Source organism: Taudactylus pleione, unplaced genomic scaffold, assembly GCF_031769625.1.
Source record: "Taudactylus pleione unplaced genomic scaffold, aTauple2 ptg000070l, whole genome shotgun sequence".
NCBI classification, from domain to species: Eukaryota; Metazoa; Chordata; class Amphibia; order Anura; family Myobatrachidae; genus Taudactylus; species Taudactylus pleione.
The window spans coordinates 16,968,549-16,988,219 of NW_028284472.1; the positions used below are offsets into that span (position 1 = coordinate 16,968,549).

Below are 19,671 nucleotides of genomic sequence, written 5' to 3' on the forward strand. Positions count from 1 at the left end.
CTACAGTTGAACCAAGTGCGTAAATCGCCTGGGGCTCTGTGGCGATGGATAGCGCATCGGACTTCTAGTTGGTTGTACTTATTCAAAGGTTGTGGGTTTGAGTCCCACCAGATTCATTCTTTAGTTTTAAATGCAAATATTTAGGATTTACATTCAACTTTTCATAACAATATGATTGGAGATTGGACATCCTTATACTACATAAACAATATAATGATCGGTTTTTGACTGGAAAGTCCCTTTCAAAGTAAGATCACAAGTTACAATGTAATTTCAGATTCCTTTAAACCAGTTATTGGTGTTTTGAAAAGACTTTTCTCTCTGCTCAACTAGCCTTACTCAGATTGAGGGGTATGTATTCTAAAACATCATAAAAAAATGTCTCCCTACAGTCCTTAATTGTGTACCACAAATTATGTCAATAAATCTGCATACTTAAAATAGGACTTGCACCAAATATCAGCAAGAGGAAGACTCAGATATAGCTGTTTTTGCATTTGGGAGAACTATTGTAAATATCTGACACTCCTTTGCCACGCTATGTATTCTACAAGTGCTACAGTCGAACCAAGCGCTAAAACAGCCAGGGGCTCTGTGGCGCAATGGATTGCGCATTGGACTTCTAGTTGGTTGTAGTTATTCAAAGGTTGTGGGTTCGAGTCCCACCAGAGTCATTCTTTAGTTTTAAATGCAAATATTTAGGATTTACATTCAACTTTTCATAACAATATGATTGGAGATTGGAGTTCCTTATACTACATAAACAATATAATGATCGGTTTTTGACTGGAAAGTCCCTTTCAAAGTTAGATCACAAGTTACAATGTAATTTCAGATTCCTTTAAACCAGTAATTGGTGTTTTGAAAACACTTTTCTCTCTGCTCAACTAGCCTTGCTCAGATTGAGGGGTATGTATTCTAAAACATCATAAAAAACTGTCTCCCTACAGTCCTTAATTGTGTACCACAAATTATGTCAATAAATCTGCATACTTAAAATAGGACTTGCACCAAATATCAGCAAGAGGAAGACTCAGATATAGCTGTTTTTGCATTTGGGAGAACTATTGTAAATATCTGACACTCCTTTGCCACTCTATGTATTCTACAAGTGCTACAGTTGAACCAAGTGCGTAAACAGCCTGGGGCTCTGTGGCGATGGATAGCGCATCGGACTTCTAGTTGGTTGTACTTATTCAAAGGTTGTGGGTTTGAGTCCCACCAGAGTCGTTCTTTAGTTTTAAATGCAAATATTTAGGATTCACATACAACTTTTCATAACAATATGATTGGAGATTGGAGATCCTTATACTACATAAACAATATAATGATCGGTTGTTGACTGGAAAGTCCCTTTAAAAGTAAGATCACAAGTTACAATGTAATTTCAGATTACTTTAAACCAGTAATTAGTGTTTCGAAATCACTTTTGTCTCTACTCAACTAGCCTTGCTCAGATTGAGGGGTATGTATTCTAAAACATCATAAAAAAATGTCTCCCTACAGTCCTTAATTGTGTACCACAAATTATGTCACTAAATCGCATACTTAAAATAGGACTTGCACCAAATATCAGCAAGAGGAAGACTCAGATATAGCTGTTTTTCCATTTGGGAGAACTATTATAAATATCTGACACTCCTTTGCCATGCTATGTATTCTACAAGTGCTATAGTCGAACCAAGCGCTAAAACCGGCAGGGACTCTGTGGCGCAATGGATAGCGCATTGGACTTCTAGTTGGTTGTAGTTATTCAAAGGTTGTGGGTTCAAGTCCCACCAGAGTCGTTCTTTAGTTTTAAATGCAAATATTTAGGATTTACATTCAACTTTTCATAACAATATGATTGGAGATTGGACATCCTTATACTACATAAACAATATAATGATCGGTTGTTTACTGGAAAGTCCCTTTCAAAGTAAGATCACAAGTTACAATGTAATTTCAGATTCCTTTAAACCAGTAATTGGTGTTTTGAAAAGACTTTTCTCTCTGCTCAACTAGCCTTGCTCAGATTGAGGGGTATGTATTCTAAAACATCATAAAAAAATGTCTCCCTACAGTCCTTAACTGTGTACCACAAATTATGTCAATAAATCTGCATACTTAAAATAGGACTTGCACCAAATATCAGCAAGAGGAAGACTCAGATATAGCTGTTTTTGCATTTGGGAGAACTATTGTAAATATCTGACACTCCTTTGCCACTCTATGTATTCTACAAGTGCTACAGTTGAACCAAGCATGTAAACCGCCTGGGGCTCTGTGGCAATGGATAGCGCATTGGACTTCTAGTTGGTTGTACTTATTCAAAGCTTGTGGGTTTGAGTCCCACCAGAGTCGTTCTTTAGTTTTAAATGCAAATATTTAGGATTCACATACAACTTTTCATAACAATATGATTGGAGATTGGAGATCCTTATACTACATAAACAATATAATGATCGGTTGTTGACTGGAAAGTGCCATTCAAAGTAAGATCACAAGTTACAATGTAATTTCAGATTACTTTAAACCAGTAATTAGTGTTTCGAAATCACTTTTGTCTCTACTCAACTAGCCTTGCTCAGATTGAGGGGTATGTATTCTAAAACATCATAAAAAAATGTCTCCCTACAGTCCTTAATTGTGTACCACAAATTATGTCACTAAATCCGCATACTTAAAATAGGACTTGCACCAAATATCAGCAAGAGGAAGACTCAGATATAGCTGTTTTTCCATTTGGGAGAACTATTGTAAATATCTGACACTCCTTTGCCACGCTATGTATTCTACAAGTGCTACAGTCGAACCAAGCGCTAAAACAGCCAGGGGCTCTGTGGCGCAATGGATTGCGCATTGGACTCTAAGTTGGTTGTAGTTATTCAAAGGTTGTGGGTTCAAGTCCCACCAGAGTCATTCTTTAGTTTTAAATGCAAATATTTAGGATTTACATTCAACTTTTCATAACAATATGATTGGAGATTGGAGTTCCTTATACTACATAAACAATATAATGATCGGTTTTTGACTGGAAAGTCCCTTTCAAAGTTAGATCACAAGTTACAATGTAATTTCAGATTCCTTTAAACCAGTAATTGGTGTTTTGAAAACACTTTTCTCTCTGCTCAACTAGCCTTGCTCAGATTGAGGGGTATGTATTCTAAAACATCATAAAAAACTGTCTCCCTACAGTCCTTAATTGTGTACCACAAATTATGTCAATAAATCTGCATACTTAAAATAGGACTTGCACCAAATATCAGCAAGAGGAAGACTCAGATATAGCTGTTTTTGCATTTGGGAGAACTATTGTAAATATCTGACACTCCTTTGCCACTCTATGTATTCTACAAGTGCTACAGTTGAACCAAGTGCGTAAACCGCCTGGGGCTCTGTGGCGATGGATAGCGCATCGGACTTCTAGTTGGTTGTACTTATTCAAAGGTTGTGGGTTTGAGTCCCACCAGATTCATTCTTTAGTTTTAAATGCAAATATTTAGGATTCACATACAACTTTTCATAACAATATGATTGGAGATTGGAGATCCTTATACTACATAAACAATATAATGATCGGTTGTTGACTGGAAAGTCCCATTCAAAGTAAGATCACAAGTTACAATGTAATTTCAGATTACTTTAAACCAGTAATTAGTGTTTCGAAATCACTTTTGTCTCTACTCAACTAGCCTTGCTCAGATTGAGGGGTATGTATTCTAAAACATCATAAAAAAATGTCTCCCTACAGTCCTTAATTGTGTACCACAAATTATGTCACTAAATCCGCATACTTAAAATAGGACTTGCACCAAATATCAGCAAGAGGAAGACTCAGATATAGCTGTTTTTCCATTTGGGAGAACTATTGTAAATATCTGACACTCCTTTGCCACGCTATGTATTCTACAAGTGCTACAGTCGAACCAAGCGCTAAAACAGCCAGGGGCTCTGTGGCGCGATGGATTGCGCATTGGACTTCTAGTTGGTTGTAATTATTCAAAGGTTGTGGGATCGAGTCCCACCAGAGTCATTCTTTAGTTTTAAATGCAAATATTTAGGATTTACATTCAACTTTTCATAACAATATGATTGGAGATTGGAGTTCCTTATACTACATAAACAATATAATGATCGGTTTTTGACTGGAAAGTCCCTTTCAAAGTTAGATCACAAGTTACAATGTAATTTCAGATTCCTTTAAACCAGTAATTGGTGTTTTGAAAACACTTTTCTCTCTGCTCAACTAGCCTTGCTCAGATTGAGGGGTATGTATTCTAAAACATCATAAAAAACTGTCTCCCTACAGTCCTTAATTGTGTACCACAAATTATGTCAATAAATCTGCATACTTAAAATAGGACTTGCACCAAATATCAGCAAGAGGAAGACTCAGATATAGCTGTTTTTGCATTTGGGAGAACTATTGTAAATATCTGACACTCCTTTGCCACTCTATGTATTCTACAAGTGCTACAGTTGAACCAAGTGCGTAAACCGCCTGGGGCTCTGTGGCGATGGATAGCGCATCGGACTTCTAGTTGGTTGTACTTATTCAAAGGTTGTGGGTTTGAGTCCCACCAGAGTCGTTCTTTAGTTTTAAATGCAAATATTTAGGATTCACATACAACTTTTCATAACAATATGATTGGAGATTGGAGATCCTTATACTACATAAACAATATAATGATCGGTTGTTGACTGGAAAGTCCCTTAAAAGTAAGATCACAAGTTACAATGTAATTTCAGATTACTTTAAACCAGTAATTAGTGTTTCGAAATCACTTTTGTCTCTACTCAACTAGCCTTGCTCAGATTGAGGGGTATGTATTCTAAAACATCATAAAAAAATGTCTCCCTACAGTCCTTAATTGTGTACCACAAATTATGTCACTAAATCGCATACTTAAAATAGGACTTGCACCAAATATCAGCAAGAGGAAGACTCAGATATAGCTGTTTTTCCATTTGGGAGAACTATTATAAATATCTGACACTCCTTTGCCATGCTATGTATTCTACAAGTGCTATAGTCGAACCAAGCGCTAAAACCGGCAGGGACTCTGTGGCGCAATGGATAGCGCATTGGACTTCTAGTTGGTTGTAGTTATTCAAAGGTTGTGGGTTCAAGTCCCACCAGAGTCGTTCTTTAGTTTTAAATGCAAATATTTAGGATTTACATTCAACTTTTCATAACAATATGATTGGAGATTGGACATCCTTATACTACATAAACAATATAATGATCGGTTGTTTACTGGAAAGTCCCTTTCAAAGTAAGATCACAAGTTACAATGTAATTTCAGATTCCTTTAAACCAGTAATTGGTGTTTTGAAAAGACTTTTCTCTCTGCTCAACTAGCCTTGCTCAGATTGAGGGGTATGTATTCTAAAACATCATAAAAAAATGTCTCCCTACAGTCCTTAACTGTGTACCACAAATTATGTCAATAAATCTGCATACTTAAAATAGGACTTGCACCAAATATCAGCAAGAGGAAGACTCAGATATAGCTGTTTTTGCATTTGGGAGAACTATTGTAAATATCTGACACTCCTTTGCCACTCTATGTATTCTACAAGTGCTACAGTTGAACCAAGCATGTAAACCGCCTGGGGCTCTGTGGCAATGGATAGCGCATTGGACTTCTAGTTGGTTGTACTTATTTAAAGCTTGTGGGTTTGAGTCCCACCAGAGTCGTTCTTTAGTTTTAAATGCAAATATTTAGGATTCACATACAACTTTTCATAACAATATGATTGGAGATTGGAGATCCTTATACTACATAAACAATATAATGATCGGTTGTTGACTGGAAAGTCCCATTCAAAGTAAGATCACAAGTTACAATGTAATTTCAGATTACTTTAAACCAGTAATTAGTGTTTCGAAATCACTTTTGTCTCTACTCAACTAGCCTTGCTCAGATTGAGGGGTATGTATTCTAAAACATCATAAAAAAATGTCTCCCTACAGTCCTTAATTGTGTACCACAAATTATGTCACTAAATCCGCATACTTAAAATAGGACTTGCACCAAATATCAGCAAGAGGAAGACTCAGATATAGCTGTTTTTCCATTTGGGAGAACTATTGTAAATATCTGACACTCCTTTGCCACGCTATGTATTCTACAAGTGCTACAGTCGAACCAAGCGCTAAAACAGCCAGGGGCTCTGTGGCGCAATGGATTGCGCATTGGACTCTAAGTTGGTTGTAGTTATTCAAAGGTTGTGGGTTCAAGTCCCACCAGAGTCATTCTTTAGTTTTAAATGCAAATATTTAGGATTTACATTCAACTTTTCATAACAATATGATTGGAGATTGGAGTTCCTTATACTACATAAACAATATAATGATCGGTTTTTGACTGGAAAGTCCCTTTCAAAGTTAGATCACAAGTTACAATGTAATTTCAGATTCCTTTAAACCAGTAATTGGTGTTTTGAAAACACTTTTCTCTCTGCTCAACTAGCCTTGCTCAGATTGAGGGGTATGTATTCTAAAACATCATAAAAAACTGTCTCCCTACAGTCCTTAATTGTGTACCACAAATTATGTCAATAAATCTGCATACTTAAAATAGGACTTGCACCAAATATCAGCAAGAGGAAGATTCAGATATAGCTGTTTTTGCATTTGGGAGAACTATTGTAAATATCTGACACTCCTTTGCCACTCTATGTATTCTACAAGTGCTACAGTTGAACCAAGTGCGTAAACCGCCTGGGGCTCTGTGGCGCAATGGATTGCGCATTGGACTTCTAGTTGGTTGTAGTTATTCAAAGGTTGTGGGTTCGAGTCCCACCAGAGTCATTCTTTAGTTTTAAATGCAAATATTTAGGATTTACATTCAACTTTTCATAACAATATGATTGGAGATTGGAGTTCCTTATACTACATAAACAATATAATGATCGGTTTTTGACTGGAAAGTCCCTTTCAAAGTTAGATCACAAGTTACAATGTAATTTCAGATTCCTTTAAACCAGTAATTGGTGTTTTGAAAACACTTTTCTCTCTGCTCAACTAGCCTTGCTCAGATTGAGGGGTATGTATTCTAAAACATCATAAAAAACTGTCTCCCTACAGTCCTTAATTGTGTACCACAAATTATGTCAATAAATCTGCATACTTAAAATAGGACTTGCACCAAATATCAGCAAGAGGAAGACTCAGATATAGCTGTTTTTGCATTTGGGAGAACTATTGTAAATATCTGACACTCCTTTGCCACTCTATGTATTCTACAAGTGCTACAGTTGAACCAAGTGCGTAAACCGCCTGGGACTCTGTGGCGATGGATAGCGCATCGGACTTCTAGTTGGTTGTACTTATTCAAAGGTTGTGGGTTTGAGTCCCACCAGATTCATTCTTTAGTTTTAAATGCAAATATTTAGGATTCACATACAACTTTTCATAACAATATGATTGGAGATTGGAGATCCTTATACTACATAAACAATATAATGATCGGTTGTTGACTGGAAAGTCCCATTCAAAGTAAGATCACAAGTTACAATGTAATTTCAGATTCCTTTAAACCAGTAATTGGTGTTTTGAAAACACTTTTCTCTCTGCTCAACTAGCCTTGCTCAGATTGAGGGGTATGTATTCTAAAACATCATAAAAAACTGTCTCCCTACAGTCCTTAATTGTGTACCACAAATTATGTCAATAAATCTGCATACTTAAAATAGGACTTGCACCAAATATCAGCAAGAGGAAGACTCAGATATAGCTGTTTTTGCATTTGGGAGAACTATTGTAAATATCTGACACCCCTTTGCCACTCTATGTATTCTACAAGTGCTACAGTTGAACCAAGTGCGTAAACCGCCTGGGGCTCTGTGGCGATGGATAGCGCATCGGACTTCTAGTTGGTTGTACTTATTCAAAGGTTGTGGGTTTGAGTCCCACCAGATTCATTCTTTAGTTTTAAATGCAAATATTTAGGATTTACATTCAACTTTTCATAACAATATGATTGGAGATTGGACATCCTTATACTACATAAACAATATAATGATCGGTTTTTGACTGGAAAGTCCCTTTCAAAGTAAGATCACAAGTTACAACGTAATTTCAGATTCCTTTAAACCAGTAATTGGTGTTTTGAAAAGACTTTTCTCTCTGCTCAACTAGCCTTGCTCAGATTGAGGGGTATGTATTCTAAAACATCATAAAAAAATGTCTCCCTACAGTCCTTAATTGTGTACCACAAATTATGTCAATAAATCTGCATACTTAAAATAGGACTTGCACCAAATATCAGCAAGAGGAAGACTCAGATATAGCTGTTTTTGCATTTGGGAGAACTATTGTAAATATCTGACACTCCTTTGCCACTCTATGTATTCTACAAGTGCTACAGTTGAACCAAGCACGTAAACCGCCTGGGGCTCTGTGGCAATGGATAGCGCATTGGACTTCTAGTTGGTTGTACTTATTCAAAGCTTGTGGGTTTGAGTCCCACCAGAGTCGTTCTTTAGTTTTAAATGCAAATATTTAGGATTCACATACAACTTTTCATAACAATATGATTGGAGATTGGAGATCCTTATACTACATAAACAATATAATGATCGGTTGTTGACTGGAAAGTCCCATTCAAAGTAAGATCACAAGTTACAATGTAATTTCAGATTACTTTAAACCAGTAATTAGTGTTTTGAAAACACTTTTGTCTCTACTCAACTAGCCTTGCTCAGATTGAGGGGTATGTATTCTAAAACATCATAAAAAAATGTCTCCCTACAGTCCTTAATTGTGTACCACAAATTATGTCACTAAATCCGCATACTTAAAATAGGACTTGCACCAAATATCAGCAAGAGGAAGACTCAGATATAGCTGTTTTTCCATTTGGGAGAACTATTGTAAATATCTGACACTCCTTTGCCACGCTATGTATTCTACAAGTGCTACAGTCGAACCAAGCGCTAAAACAGCCAGGGGCTCTGTGGCGCAATGGATTGCGCATTGGACTTCTAGTTGGTAGTAGTTGTTCAAAGGTTGTGGGTTCGAGTCCCACCAGAGTCATTCTTTAGTTTTAAATGCAAATATTTAGGATTTACATTCAACTTTTCATAACAATATGATTGGAGATTGGAGTTCCTTATACTACATAAACAATATAATGATCGGTTTTTGACTGGAAAGTCCCTTTCAAAGTTAGATCACAAGTTACAATGTAATTTCAGATTCCTTTAAACCAGTAATTGGTGTTTTGAAAACACTTTTCTCTCTGCTCAACTAGCCTTGCTCAGATTGAGGGGTATGTATTCTAAAACATCATAAAAAACTGTCTCCCTACAGTCCTTAATTGTGTACCACAAATTATGTCAATAAATCTGCATACTTAAAATAGGACTTGCACCAAATATCAGCAAGAGGAAGACTCAGATATAGCTGTTTTTGCATTTGGGAGAACTATTGTAAATATCTGACACTCCTTTGCCACTCTATGTATTCTACAAGTGCTACAGTTGAACCAAGTGCGTAAACCGCCTGGGGCTCTGTGGCGATGGATAGCGCATCGGACTTCTAGTTGGTTGTACTTATTCAAAGGTTGTGGGTTTGAGTCCCACCAGAGTCGTTCTTTAGTTTTAAATGCAAATATTTAGGATTCACATACAACTTTTCATAACAATATGATTGGAGATTGGAGATCCTTATACTACATAAACAATATAATGATCGGTTGTTGACTGGAAAGTCCCACTCAAAGTAAGATCACAAGTTACAATGTAATTTCAGATTACTTTAAACCAGTAATTAGTGTTTTGAAATCACTTTTGTCTCTACTCAACTAGCCTTGCTCAGATTGAGGGGTATGTATTCTAAAACATCATAAAAAAATGTCTCCCTACAGTCCTTAATTGTGTACCACAAATTATGTCACTAAATCTGCATACTTAAAATAGGACTTGCACCAAATATCAGCAAGAGGAAGACTCAGATATAGCTGTTTTTCCATTTGGGAGAACTATTGTAAATATCTGACACTCCTTTGCCACTCTATGTATTCTACAAGTGCTACAGTTGAACCAAGCGCATAAACCGCCTGGGGCTCTGTGGCAATGGATAGCGCATTGGACTTCTAGTTGGTTGTACTTATTCAAAGCTTTTGGGTTTGAGTCCCACCAGAGTCGTTCTTTAGTTTTAAATGCAAATATTTAGGATTCACATACAACTTTTCATAACAATATGATTGGAGATTGGAGATCCTTATACTACATGAACAATATAATGATCGGTTGTTGACTGGAAAGTCCCATTCAAAGTAAGATCACAAGTTACAATGTAATTTCAGATTACTTTAAACCAGTAATTAGTGTTTCGAAATCACTTTTGTCTCTACTCAACTAGCCTTGCTCAGATTGAGGGGTATGTATTCTAAAACATCATAAAAAAATGTATCCCTACAGTCCTTAATTGTGTACCACAAATTATGTCACTAAATCCGCATACTTAAAATAGGACTTGCACCAAATATCAGCAAGAGGAAGACTCAGATATAGCTGTTTTTCCATTTGGGAGAACTATTGTAAATATCTGACACTCCTTTGCCACGCTATGTATTCTACAAGTGCTACAGTCGAACCAAGCGCTAAAACAGCCAGGGGCTCTGTGGTGCAATGGATAGCGCATTGGACTTCTAGTTGGTTGTAGTTATTCAAAGGTTGTGGGTTCGAGTCCCACCAGAGTCATTCTTTAGTTTTAAATGCAAATATTTAGGATTTACATTCAACTTTTCATAACAATATGATTGGAGATTGGAGTTCCTTATACTACATAAACAATATAATGATCGGTTTTTGACTGGAAAGTCCCTTTCAAAGTTAGATCACAAGTTACAATGTAATTTCAGATTCCTTTAAACCAGTAATTGGTGTTTTGAAAACACTTTTCTCTCTGCTCAACTAGCCTTGCTCAGATTGAGGGGTATGTATTCTAAAACATCATAAAAAACTGTCTCCCTACAGTCCTTAATTGTGTACCACAAATTATGTCAATAAATCTGCATACTTAAAATAGGACTTGCACCAAATATCAGCAAGAGGAAGACTCAGATATAGCTGTTTTTGCATTTGGGAGAACTATTGTAAATATCTGACACTCCTTTGCCACTCTATGTATTCTACAAGTGCTACAGTTGAACCAAGTGCGTAAACCACCTGGGGCTCTGTGGTGATGGATAGCGCATCGGACTTCTAGTTGGTTGTACTTATTCAAAGGTTGTGGGTTTGAGTCCCACCAGAGTCGTTCTTTAGTTTTAAATGCAAATATTTAGGATTCACATACAACTTTTCATAACAATATGATAGGAGATTGGAGATCCTTATACTACATAAACAATATAATGATCGGTTGTTGACTGGAAAGTCCCATTCAAAGTAAGATCACAAGTTACAATGTAATTTCAGATTACTTTAAACCAGTAATTGGTGTTTTGAAAACACTTTTGTCTCTACTCAACAAGCCTTGCTCAGATTGAGGGGTATGTATTCTAAAACATCATAAAAAAATGTCTCCCTACAGTCCTTAATTGTGGACCACAAATTATGTCACTAAATCCGCATACTTAAAATAGGACTTGCACCAAATATCAGCAAGAGGAAGACTCAGATATAGCTATTTTTGCATTTGGGAGAACTATTGTAAATTTCTGACACTCCTTTGCCACTCGATGTATTCTACAAGTGCTACAGTCGAACCAAGCGCTAAAACAGCCAGGGGCTCTGTGGTGCAATGGATAGCGCATTGGACTTCTAGTTGGTTGTAGTTATTCAAAAGTTGTGGGTTCGAGTCCTTCCAGGGTCGTTCTTTAGTTTTAAATGCAAATATTTATGATTTACATTCAACTTTTCATAACAATATGATTGGAGATTGGACATCCTAATACAGGTAGTACATAAACAATATGATGATCGGTTATTGACTGGAAAGTCCCTTTCAAAGTTAGATTACAAGTTACAATGTAATTTCAGATTCCTTTAAACCAGTAATTGGTGTTTTGAAAACACTTTTGTCTCTACTCAACTAGCCTTCCTCAGAATGAGTGGTATGTATTCTAAAATATCTTAAAAAAATGTCTCCCTACTGTCCTTAATTGTGTACCACAAATTATGTCACTAAATCCGCATACTTAAAATAGGACTTGCACAAAATATCAGCAAGAGGAAGACTCAGATATAGCTGTTTTTGCATTTGGGAGAACTATTGTAAATATCTGACACTCCTTTGCCACTCTATGTATTCTACAAGTGCTACAGTCGAACCAAGCGCTTAAACTGCCAGGGGCGTGGTGGCGCAATGGATCGCGCGTTTGACTTCTAGTTGGTTGTAGTTATTCAAAAGTTGTGGGCTTGAGTCCCACCAGAGTCGTTCTTTAGTTTTAAATGCAAATATTTAGGATTTACATACAACTTTTCATAACAATATGATTGGAGATTGGAGATCCTTATACTACATAAACAATATAATGATCGGTTGTTGACTGGAAAGTCCCTTTCGAAGTTAGATCACAAGTTACAATGTAATTTCAGATTCCTTTAAACCAGTAATTGGTGTTTTGAAAAATTACATTGTATCCGCATACTTAAAATAGGACTTGCACCAAATATTAGCAAGAGGAAGACTCAGATATAGCTGTTTTTGCATTTGGGAGAACTATTGTAAATATCTGACACTCCTTTGCCACTCTATGTAATCTACAAGTGCTACAGTCGAACCAAGACCTTAAACTGCCAGGGGCTCTGTGGCCCAATGGATAGCGCATTGGTCGTCTAGTTGGTTGTAGTTATTCAAAGGTTGTGGGTTCGAGTCCCACCTTAGTCGTTCTTTAGTTTTAAATGCAAATATTTAGGATTTACATTCAACTTTTCCTAACAATATGATTGGAGATAGGAGATCCTAATACTACATAAACAATATAATGATCGGTTGTTGACTGGAAAGTCCCTTTCGAAGTTAGATCACAAGTTACAATGTAATTTCAGATTCCTTTAAACCAGTAATTGGTGTTTTGAAAAATTAAATTGTATCCGCATACTTAAAATAGGACTTGCACCAAATATCATCAAGAGGAAGACTCAGATATAGCTGTTTTTGCATTTGGGAGAACTATTGTAAATATCTGACACTCCTTTGCCACTCTATGTATTCTACAAGTGCTACAGTTGAACCAAGCGTGTAAACCGCCTGGTGCTTTGTGGTGATGGATAGCGCATTGGAATTCTAGTTGGTTGTAGTTATTTAAAGGTTGTGGGTTTGAGTCCCACCAGAGTCGTTCTTTAGTTTTAAATGCAAATATTTAGGATTTACATACAACTTTTCATAACAATATGATTGGAGATTGGAGATCCTTATACTGCATAAACAATATAATGATCGGTTGTTGACTGGAAAGTCCCTTTCAAAGTAAGACCTCAAGTTACAATGTAAATTCAGATTCCTTTAATCCAGTAATTGGTGTTTTGAAAACACTTTTGTCTCTACTCAACTAGCCTTGCTCAGATTGAGGGGTATGTATTCTAAAACATCATAAAAAAGTGTCTCCCTACAGTCCTTAATTGTGTACCACAAATTATGTCACTAAATCCGCATACTTAAAATAGGAATTGCACCAAATATCAGCAAGAGGAAGACTCAGATATAGCTGTTTTTCCATTTGGGAGAACTATTGTAAATATCTGACACTCCTTTGCCACGCTATGTATTCTACAAGTGCTACAGTTGAACCAAGCGCTAGAAACGAAAGGGGCTCTGTGGCGCAATGGATAGCGCATTGGACTTCTAGTTGGTTGTAGTTATTCAAAGGTTGTGGGTTCGAGTCCCCCCAGAGTCATTCTTTTGTTTTAAATGCAAATATTTAGGAATTACATTCAAGTTTTCATAACAATATGATTGGAGATTGGACATCCTTATACTACATAAACAATATAATGATCGGTTTTTGACTGGAATGTCCCTTTCAAAGTTAGATCACAAGTTACAATGTAATTTCAGATTCCTTTAAACCAGTAATTGGTGTTTTGAAAACACTTTTCTCTCTGCTCAACTAGCCTTGCTCAGATTGAGGGGTATGTATTCTAAAACATCATAAAAAAATGTCTCCCTACAGTCCTTAATTGTGTACCACAAATTATGTCAATAAATCAGCATACTTAAAATAGGACTTGCACCAAATATCAGCAAGAGGAAGACTCAGATATAGCTGTTTTTGCATTTGGGAGAACTATTGTAAATATCTGACACTCCTTTGCCACTCTATGTATTCTACAAGTGCTAAAGTTGAACCAAGCGCGTAAACCGCCTTGGGCTCTGTGGCGATGGATAGCGCATTGGACTTCTAGTTGGTTGTAGTTATTCAAAGGTTGTGGGTTTGAGTGCCACCAGAGTCGTTATTTAGTTTTAAATGCAAATATTTAGGATTTACATACAACTTTTCATAACAATATGATTGGATATTGGAGATCCTTATACTATATAAACAATATAATGATCGGTTGTTGACTGGAAAGTCCCTTTCCAAGTAAGAACACAAGTTACAATGTAATTTCAGATTACTTTAAACCAGTAATTAGTGTTTCGAAATCACTTTTGTCTCTACTCAACTAGCCTTGCTCAGATTGAGGGGTATGTATTCTAAAGCATCATAAAAAATGGCTCCCTACAGTCCTTAATTGTGTACCACAAATTATGTCACTAAATCTGCATACTTAAAATAGGACTTGCACCAAATATCAGCAAGAGGAAGACTCAGATATAGCTGTTTTTCCATTTCGGAGAACTATTTTAAATATCTGACACTCCTTTGCCAAGCTATGTATTCTACAAGTGCTACAGTCGAACCAAGCGCTAAAACCGCAAGGGGTTTTGAGGCGCAATGGATAGCGCATTGGACTTCTAGTTATTTGTAGTTATTCAAAGGTTGTGGGTTTGAGTCCCACCAGAGTCATTCTTAAGTTTTAAATGCAAATATTTAGGATTTACATTCAACTTTTCATAACAATATGATTGGAGATTGGAGATCCTTATACTGCATAAACAATATAATGATCGGTTGTTGACTGGAAAGTCCCTTTCAAAGTAAGATCTCAAGTTACAATGTAAATTCAGATTCCTTTAATTCAGTAATTGGTGTTTTGAAAACACTTTTGTCTCTACTCAACTAGCCTTGCTCAGATTGAGGGGTATGTATTCTAAAACATCATAAAAAAATGTCTCCCTACAGTCCTTAATTGTGTACCACAAATTATGTCACTAAATCCGCATACTTAAAATAGGAATTGCACCAAATATCAGCAAGAGGAAGACTCAGATATAGCTGTTTTTCCATTTGGGAGAACTATTGTAAATATCTGACACTCCTTTGCCAAGCTATGTATTCTACAAGTGCTACAGTCAAACCAAGCGCTAAAACCGCAAGGGGTTTTGAGGCGCAATGGATAGCGCATTGGACTTCTAGTTATTTGTAGTTATTCAAAGGTTGTGGGTTCGAGTCCCACCAGAGTCATTCTTAAGTTTTAAATGCAAATATTTAGGATTTACATTCAACTTTTCATAACAATATGATTGGAGATTGGAGTTCCTTATACTACATAAACAATATAATGATCGGTTTTTGACTGGAAAGTCCCTTTCAAAGTTAGATCACAAGTTACAATGTAATTTCAGATTCCTTTAAACCAGTAATTGGTGTTTTGAAAAATTAAATTGTATCCGCATACTTAAAATAGGACTTGCACCAAATATCATCAAGAGGAAGACTCAGATATAGCTGTTTTTGCATTTGGGAGAACTATTGTAAATATCTGACACTCCTTTGCCACTCTATGTATTCTACAAGTGCTACAGTTGAACCAAGCGTGTAAACCGCCTGGTGCTTTGTGGTGATGGATAGCGCATTGGAATTCTAGTTGGTTGTAGTTATTTAAAGGTTGTGGGTTTGAGTCCCACCAGAGTCGTTCTTTAGTTTTAAATGCAAATATTTAGGATTTACATACAACTTTTCATAACAATATGATTGGAGATTGGAGATCCTTATACTGCATAAACAATATAATGATCGGTTGTTGACTGGAAAGTCCCTTTCAAAGTAAGATCTCAAGTTACAATGTAAATTCAGATTCCTTTAATCCAGTAATTGGTGTTTTGAAAACACTTTTGTCTCTACTCAACTAGCCTTGCTCAGATTGAGGGGTATGTATTCTAAAACATCATAAAAAAATGTCTCCCTACAGTCCTTAATTGTGTACCACAAATTATGTCACTAAATCCGCATACTTAAAATAGGAATTGCACCAAATATCAGCAAGAGGAAGACTCAGATATAGCTGTTTTTCCATTTGGGAGAACTATTGTAAATATCTGACACTCCTTTGCCACGCTATGTATTGTACAAGTGCTACAGTTGAACCAAGCGCTAGAAACGAAAGGGGCTCTGTGGCGCAATGGATAGCGCATTGGACTTCTAGTTGGTTGTAGTTATTCAAAGGTTGTGGGTTCGAGTCCCCCCAGAGTCATTCTTTTGTTTTAAATGCAAATATTTAGGAATTACATTCAAGTTTTCATAACAATATGATTGGAGATTGGACATCCTTATACTACATAAACAATATAATGATCGGTTTTTGACTGGAATGTCCCTTTCAAAGTTAGATCACAAGTTACAATGTAATTTCAGATTCCTTTAAACCAGTAATTGGTGTTTTGAAAACACTTTTCTCTCTGCTCAACTAGCCTTGCTCAGATTGAGGGGTATGTATTCTAAAACATCATAAAAAAATGTCTCCCTACAGTCCTTAATTGTGTACCACAAATTATGTCAATAAATCAGCATACTTAAAATAGGACTTGCACCAAATATCAGCAAGAGGAAGACTCAGATATAGCTGTTTTTGCATTTGGGAGAACTATTGTAAATATCTGACACTCCTTTGCCACTCTATGTATTCTACAAGTGCTACAGTTGAACCAAGCGCATAAACCGCCTTGGGCTCTGTGGCGATGGATAGCGCATTGGACTTCTAGTTGGTTGTAGTTATTCAAAGGTTGTGGGTTTGAGTGCCACCAGAGTCGTTATTTAGTTTTAAATGCAAATATTTAGGATTTACATACAACTTTTCATAACAATATGATTGGATATTGGAGATCCTTATACTATATAAACAATATAATGATCGGTTGTTGACTGGAAAGTCCCTTTCCAAGTAAGAACACAAGTTACAATGTAATTTCAGATTACTTTAAACCAGTAATTAGTGTTTCGAAATCACTTTTGTCTCTACTCAACTAGCCTTGCTCAGATTGAGGGGTATGTATTCTAAAGCATCATAAAAAAATGGCTCCCTACAGTCCTTAATTGTGTACCACAAATTATGTCACTAAATCCGCATACTTAAAATAGGACTTGCACCAAATATCAGCAAGAGGAAGACTCAGATATAGCTGTTTTTCCATTTCGGAGAACTATTTTAAATATCTGACACTCCTTTGCCAAGCTATGTATTCTACAAGTGCTACAGTCGAACCAAGCGCTAAAACCGCAAGGGGTTTTGAGGCGCAATGGATAGCACATTGGACTTCTAGTTATTTGTAGTTATTCAAAGGTTGTGCGTTCGAGTCCCACCAGAGTCATTCTTAAGTTTTAAATGCAAATATTTAGGATTTACATTCAACTTTTCATAACAATATGATTGGAGATTGGAGATCCTTATACTGCATAAACAATATAATGATCGGTTGTTGACTGGAAAGTCCCTTTCAAAGTAAGATCTCAAGTTACAATGTAAATTCAGATTCCTTTAATTCAGTAATTGGTGTTTTGAAAACACTTTTGTCTCTACTCAACTAGCCTTGCTCAGATTGAGGGGTATGTATTCTAAAACATCATAAAAAAATGTCTCCCTACAGTCCTTAATTGTGTACCACAAATTATGTCACTAAATCCGCATACTTAAAATAGGAATTGCACCAAATATCAGCAAGAGGAAGACTCAGATATAGCTGTTTTTCCATTTGGGAGAACTATTGTAAATATCTGACACTCCTTTGCCAAGCTATGTATTCTACAAGTGCTACAGTCAAACCAAGCGCTAAAACCGCAAGGGGTTTTGAGGCGCAATGGATAGCGCATTGGACTTCTAGTTATTTGTAGTTATTCAAAGGTTGTGGGTTCGAGTCCCACCAGAGTCATTCTTAAGTTTTAAATGCAAATATTTAGGATTTACATTCAACTTTTCATAACAATATGATTGGAGATTGGAGTTCCTTATACTACATAAACAATATAATGATCGGTTTTTGACTGGAAAGTCCCTTTCAAAGTTAGATCACAAGTTACAATGTAATTTCAGATTCCTTTAAACCAGTAATTGGTGTTTTGAAAACACTTTTCTCTCTGCTCAACTAGCCTTGCTCAGATTGAGGGGTATGTATTCTAAAACATCATAAAAAACTGTATCCCTACAGTCCTTAATTGTGTACCACAAATTATGTCAATAAATCTGCATACTTAAAATAGGACTTGCACCAAATATCAGCAAGAGGAAGACTCAGATATAGCTGTTTTTGCATTTGGGAGAACTATTGTAAATATCTGACACTCCTTTGCCACTCTATGTATTCTACAAGTGCTACAGTTGAACCAAGTGCGTAAACCGCCTGGGGCTCTGTGGCGATGGATAGCGCATCGGACTTCTAGTTGGTTGTACTTATTCAAAGGTTGTGGGTTTGAGTCCCACCAGAGTCGTTCTTTAGTTTTAAATGCAAATATTTAGGATTCACATACAACTTTTCATAACAATATGATTGGAGATTGGAGATCCTTATACTACATAAACAATATAATGATCGGTTGTTGACTGGAAAGTCCCATTCAAAGTAAGATCACAAGTTACAATGTAATTTCAGATTACTTTAAACCAGTAATTAGTGTTTCGAAATCACTTTTGTCTCTACTCAACTAGCCTTGCTCAGATTGAGGGGTATGTATTCTAAAACATCATAAAAAAATGTCTCCCTACAGTCCTTAATTGTGTACCACAAATTATGTCACTAAATCCGCATACTTAAAATAGGACTTGCACCAAATATCAGCAAGAGGAAGACTCAGATATAGCTGTTTTTCCATTTGGGAGAACTATTGTAAATATCTGACACTCCTTTGCCACTCTATGTATTCTACAAGTGCTACAGTTGAACCAAGCGCGTAAACCACCTGGGGCTCTGTGGCAATGGATAGCGCATTGGACTTCTAGTTGGTTGTACTTATTCAAAGCTTGTGGGTTTGAGTCCCACCAGAGTCGTTCTTTAGTTTTAAATGCAAATATTTAGGATTCACATACAACTTTTCATAACAATATGATAGGAGATTGGAGATCCTTATACTACATAAACAATATAATGATCGGTTGTTGACTGGAAAGTCCCATTCAAAGTAAGATCACAAGTTACAATGTAATTTCAGATTACTTTAAACCAGTAATTAGTGTTTCGAAATCACTTTTGTCTCTACTCAACTAGCCTTGCTCAGATTGAGGGGTATGTATTCTAAAACATCATAAAAAACTGTCTCCCTACTGTCCTTAATTGTGTACCACAAATTATGTCACTAAATCCGCATACTTAAAATAGGACTTGCACCAAATATCTGCAAGAGGAAGAATCAGATATAGCTG

The 19,671-nt window shown here is 36.3% G+C and overlaps 8 non-coding genes across 8 annotated transcripts; all 8 read left to right on the forward strand.

Annotated features, from left to right (window-relative positions):
* The first annotated feature begins 588 nt into the window (after positions 1–588).
* TRNAR-UCU (transfer RNA arginine (anticodon UCU)) lies at positions 589–674 on the forward strand. Its single transcript is given in 2 exon segments — positions 589–625; positions 639–674. It is a non-coding gene; the product is annotated as a tRNA-Arg (tRNA).
* Positions 675–1,701: 1,027 nt separating this feature from the next.
* Positions 1,702–1,787, forward strand: TRNAR-UCU (transfer RNA arginine (anticodon UCU)). Its single transcript is given in 2 exon segments — positions 1,702–1,738; positions 1,752–1,787. It is a non-coding gene; the product is annotated as a tRNA-Arg (tRNA).
* A 3,254-nt stretch (positions 1,788–5,041) lies between these two features.
* Positions 5,042–5,127, forward strand: TRNAR-UCU (transfer RNA arginine (anticodon UCU)). Its single transcript is given in 2 exon segments — positions 5,042–5,078; positions 5,092–5,127. It is a non-coding gene; the product is annotated as a tRNA-Arg (tRNA).
* A 1,586-nt stretch (positions 5,128–6,713) lies between these two features.
* On the forward strand, positions 6,714–6,799 carry TRNAR-UCU (transfer RNA arginine (anticodon UCU)). The gene is given in 2 exon segments: positions 6,714–6,750; positions 6,764–6,799. It is a non-coding gene; the product is annotated as a tRNA-Arg (tRNA).
* Positions 6,800–8,939: 2,140 nt separating this feature from the next.
* TRNAR-UCU (transfer RNA arginine (anticodon UCU)) lies at positions 8,940–9,025 on the forward strand. Its single transcript is given in 2 exon segments — positions 8,940–8,976; positions 8,990–9,025. It is a non-coding gene; the product is annotated as a tRNA-Arg (tRNA).
* Positions 9,026–10,609: 1,584 nt separating this feature from the next.
* On the forward strand, positions 10,610–10,695 carry TRNAR-UCU (transfer RNA arginine (anticodon UCU)). The gene is given in 2 exon segments: positions 10,610–10,646; positions 10,660–10,695. It is a non-coding gene; the product is annotated as a tRNA-Arg (tRNA).
* Positions 10,696–13,749: 3,054 nt separating this feature from the next.
* On the forward strand, positions 13,750–13,835 carry TRNAR-UCU (transfer RNA arginine (anticodon UCU)). Its single transcript is given in 2 exon segments — positions 13,750–13,786; positions 13,800–13,835. It is a non-coding gene; the product is annotated as a tRNA-Arg (tRNA).
* A 2,594-nt stretch (positions 13,836–16,429) lies between these two features.
* On the forward strand, positions 16,430–16,515 carry TRNAR-UCU (transfer RNA arginine (anticodon UCU)). Its single transcript is given in 2 exon segments — positions 16,430–16,466; positions 16,480–16,515. It is a non-coding gene; the product is annotated as a tRNA-Arg (tRNA).
* Positions 16,516–19,671: the final 3,156 nt, after the last annotated feature.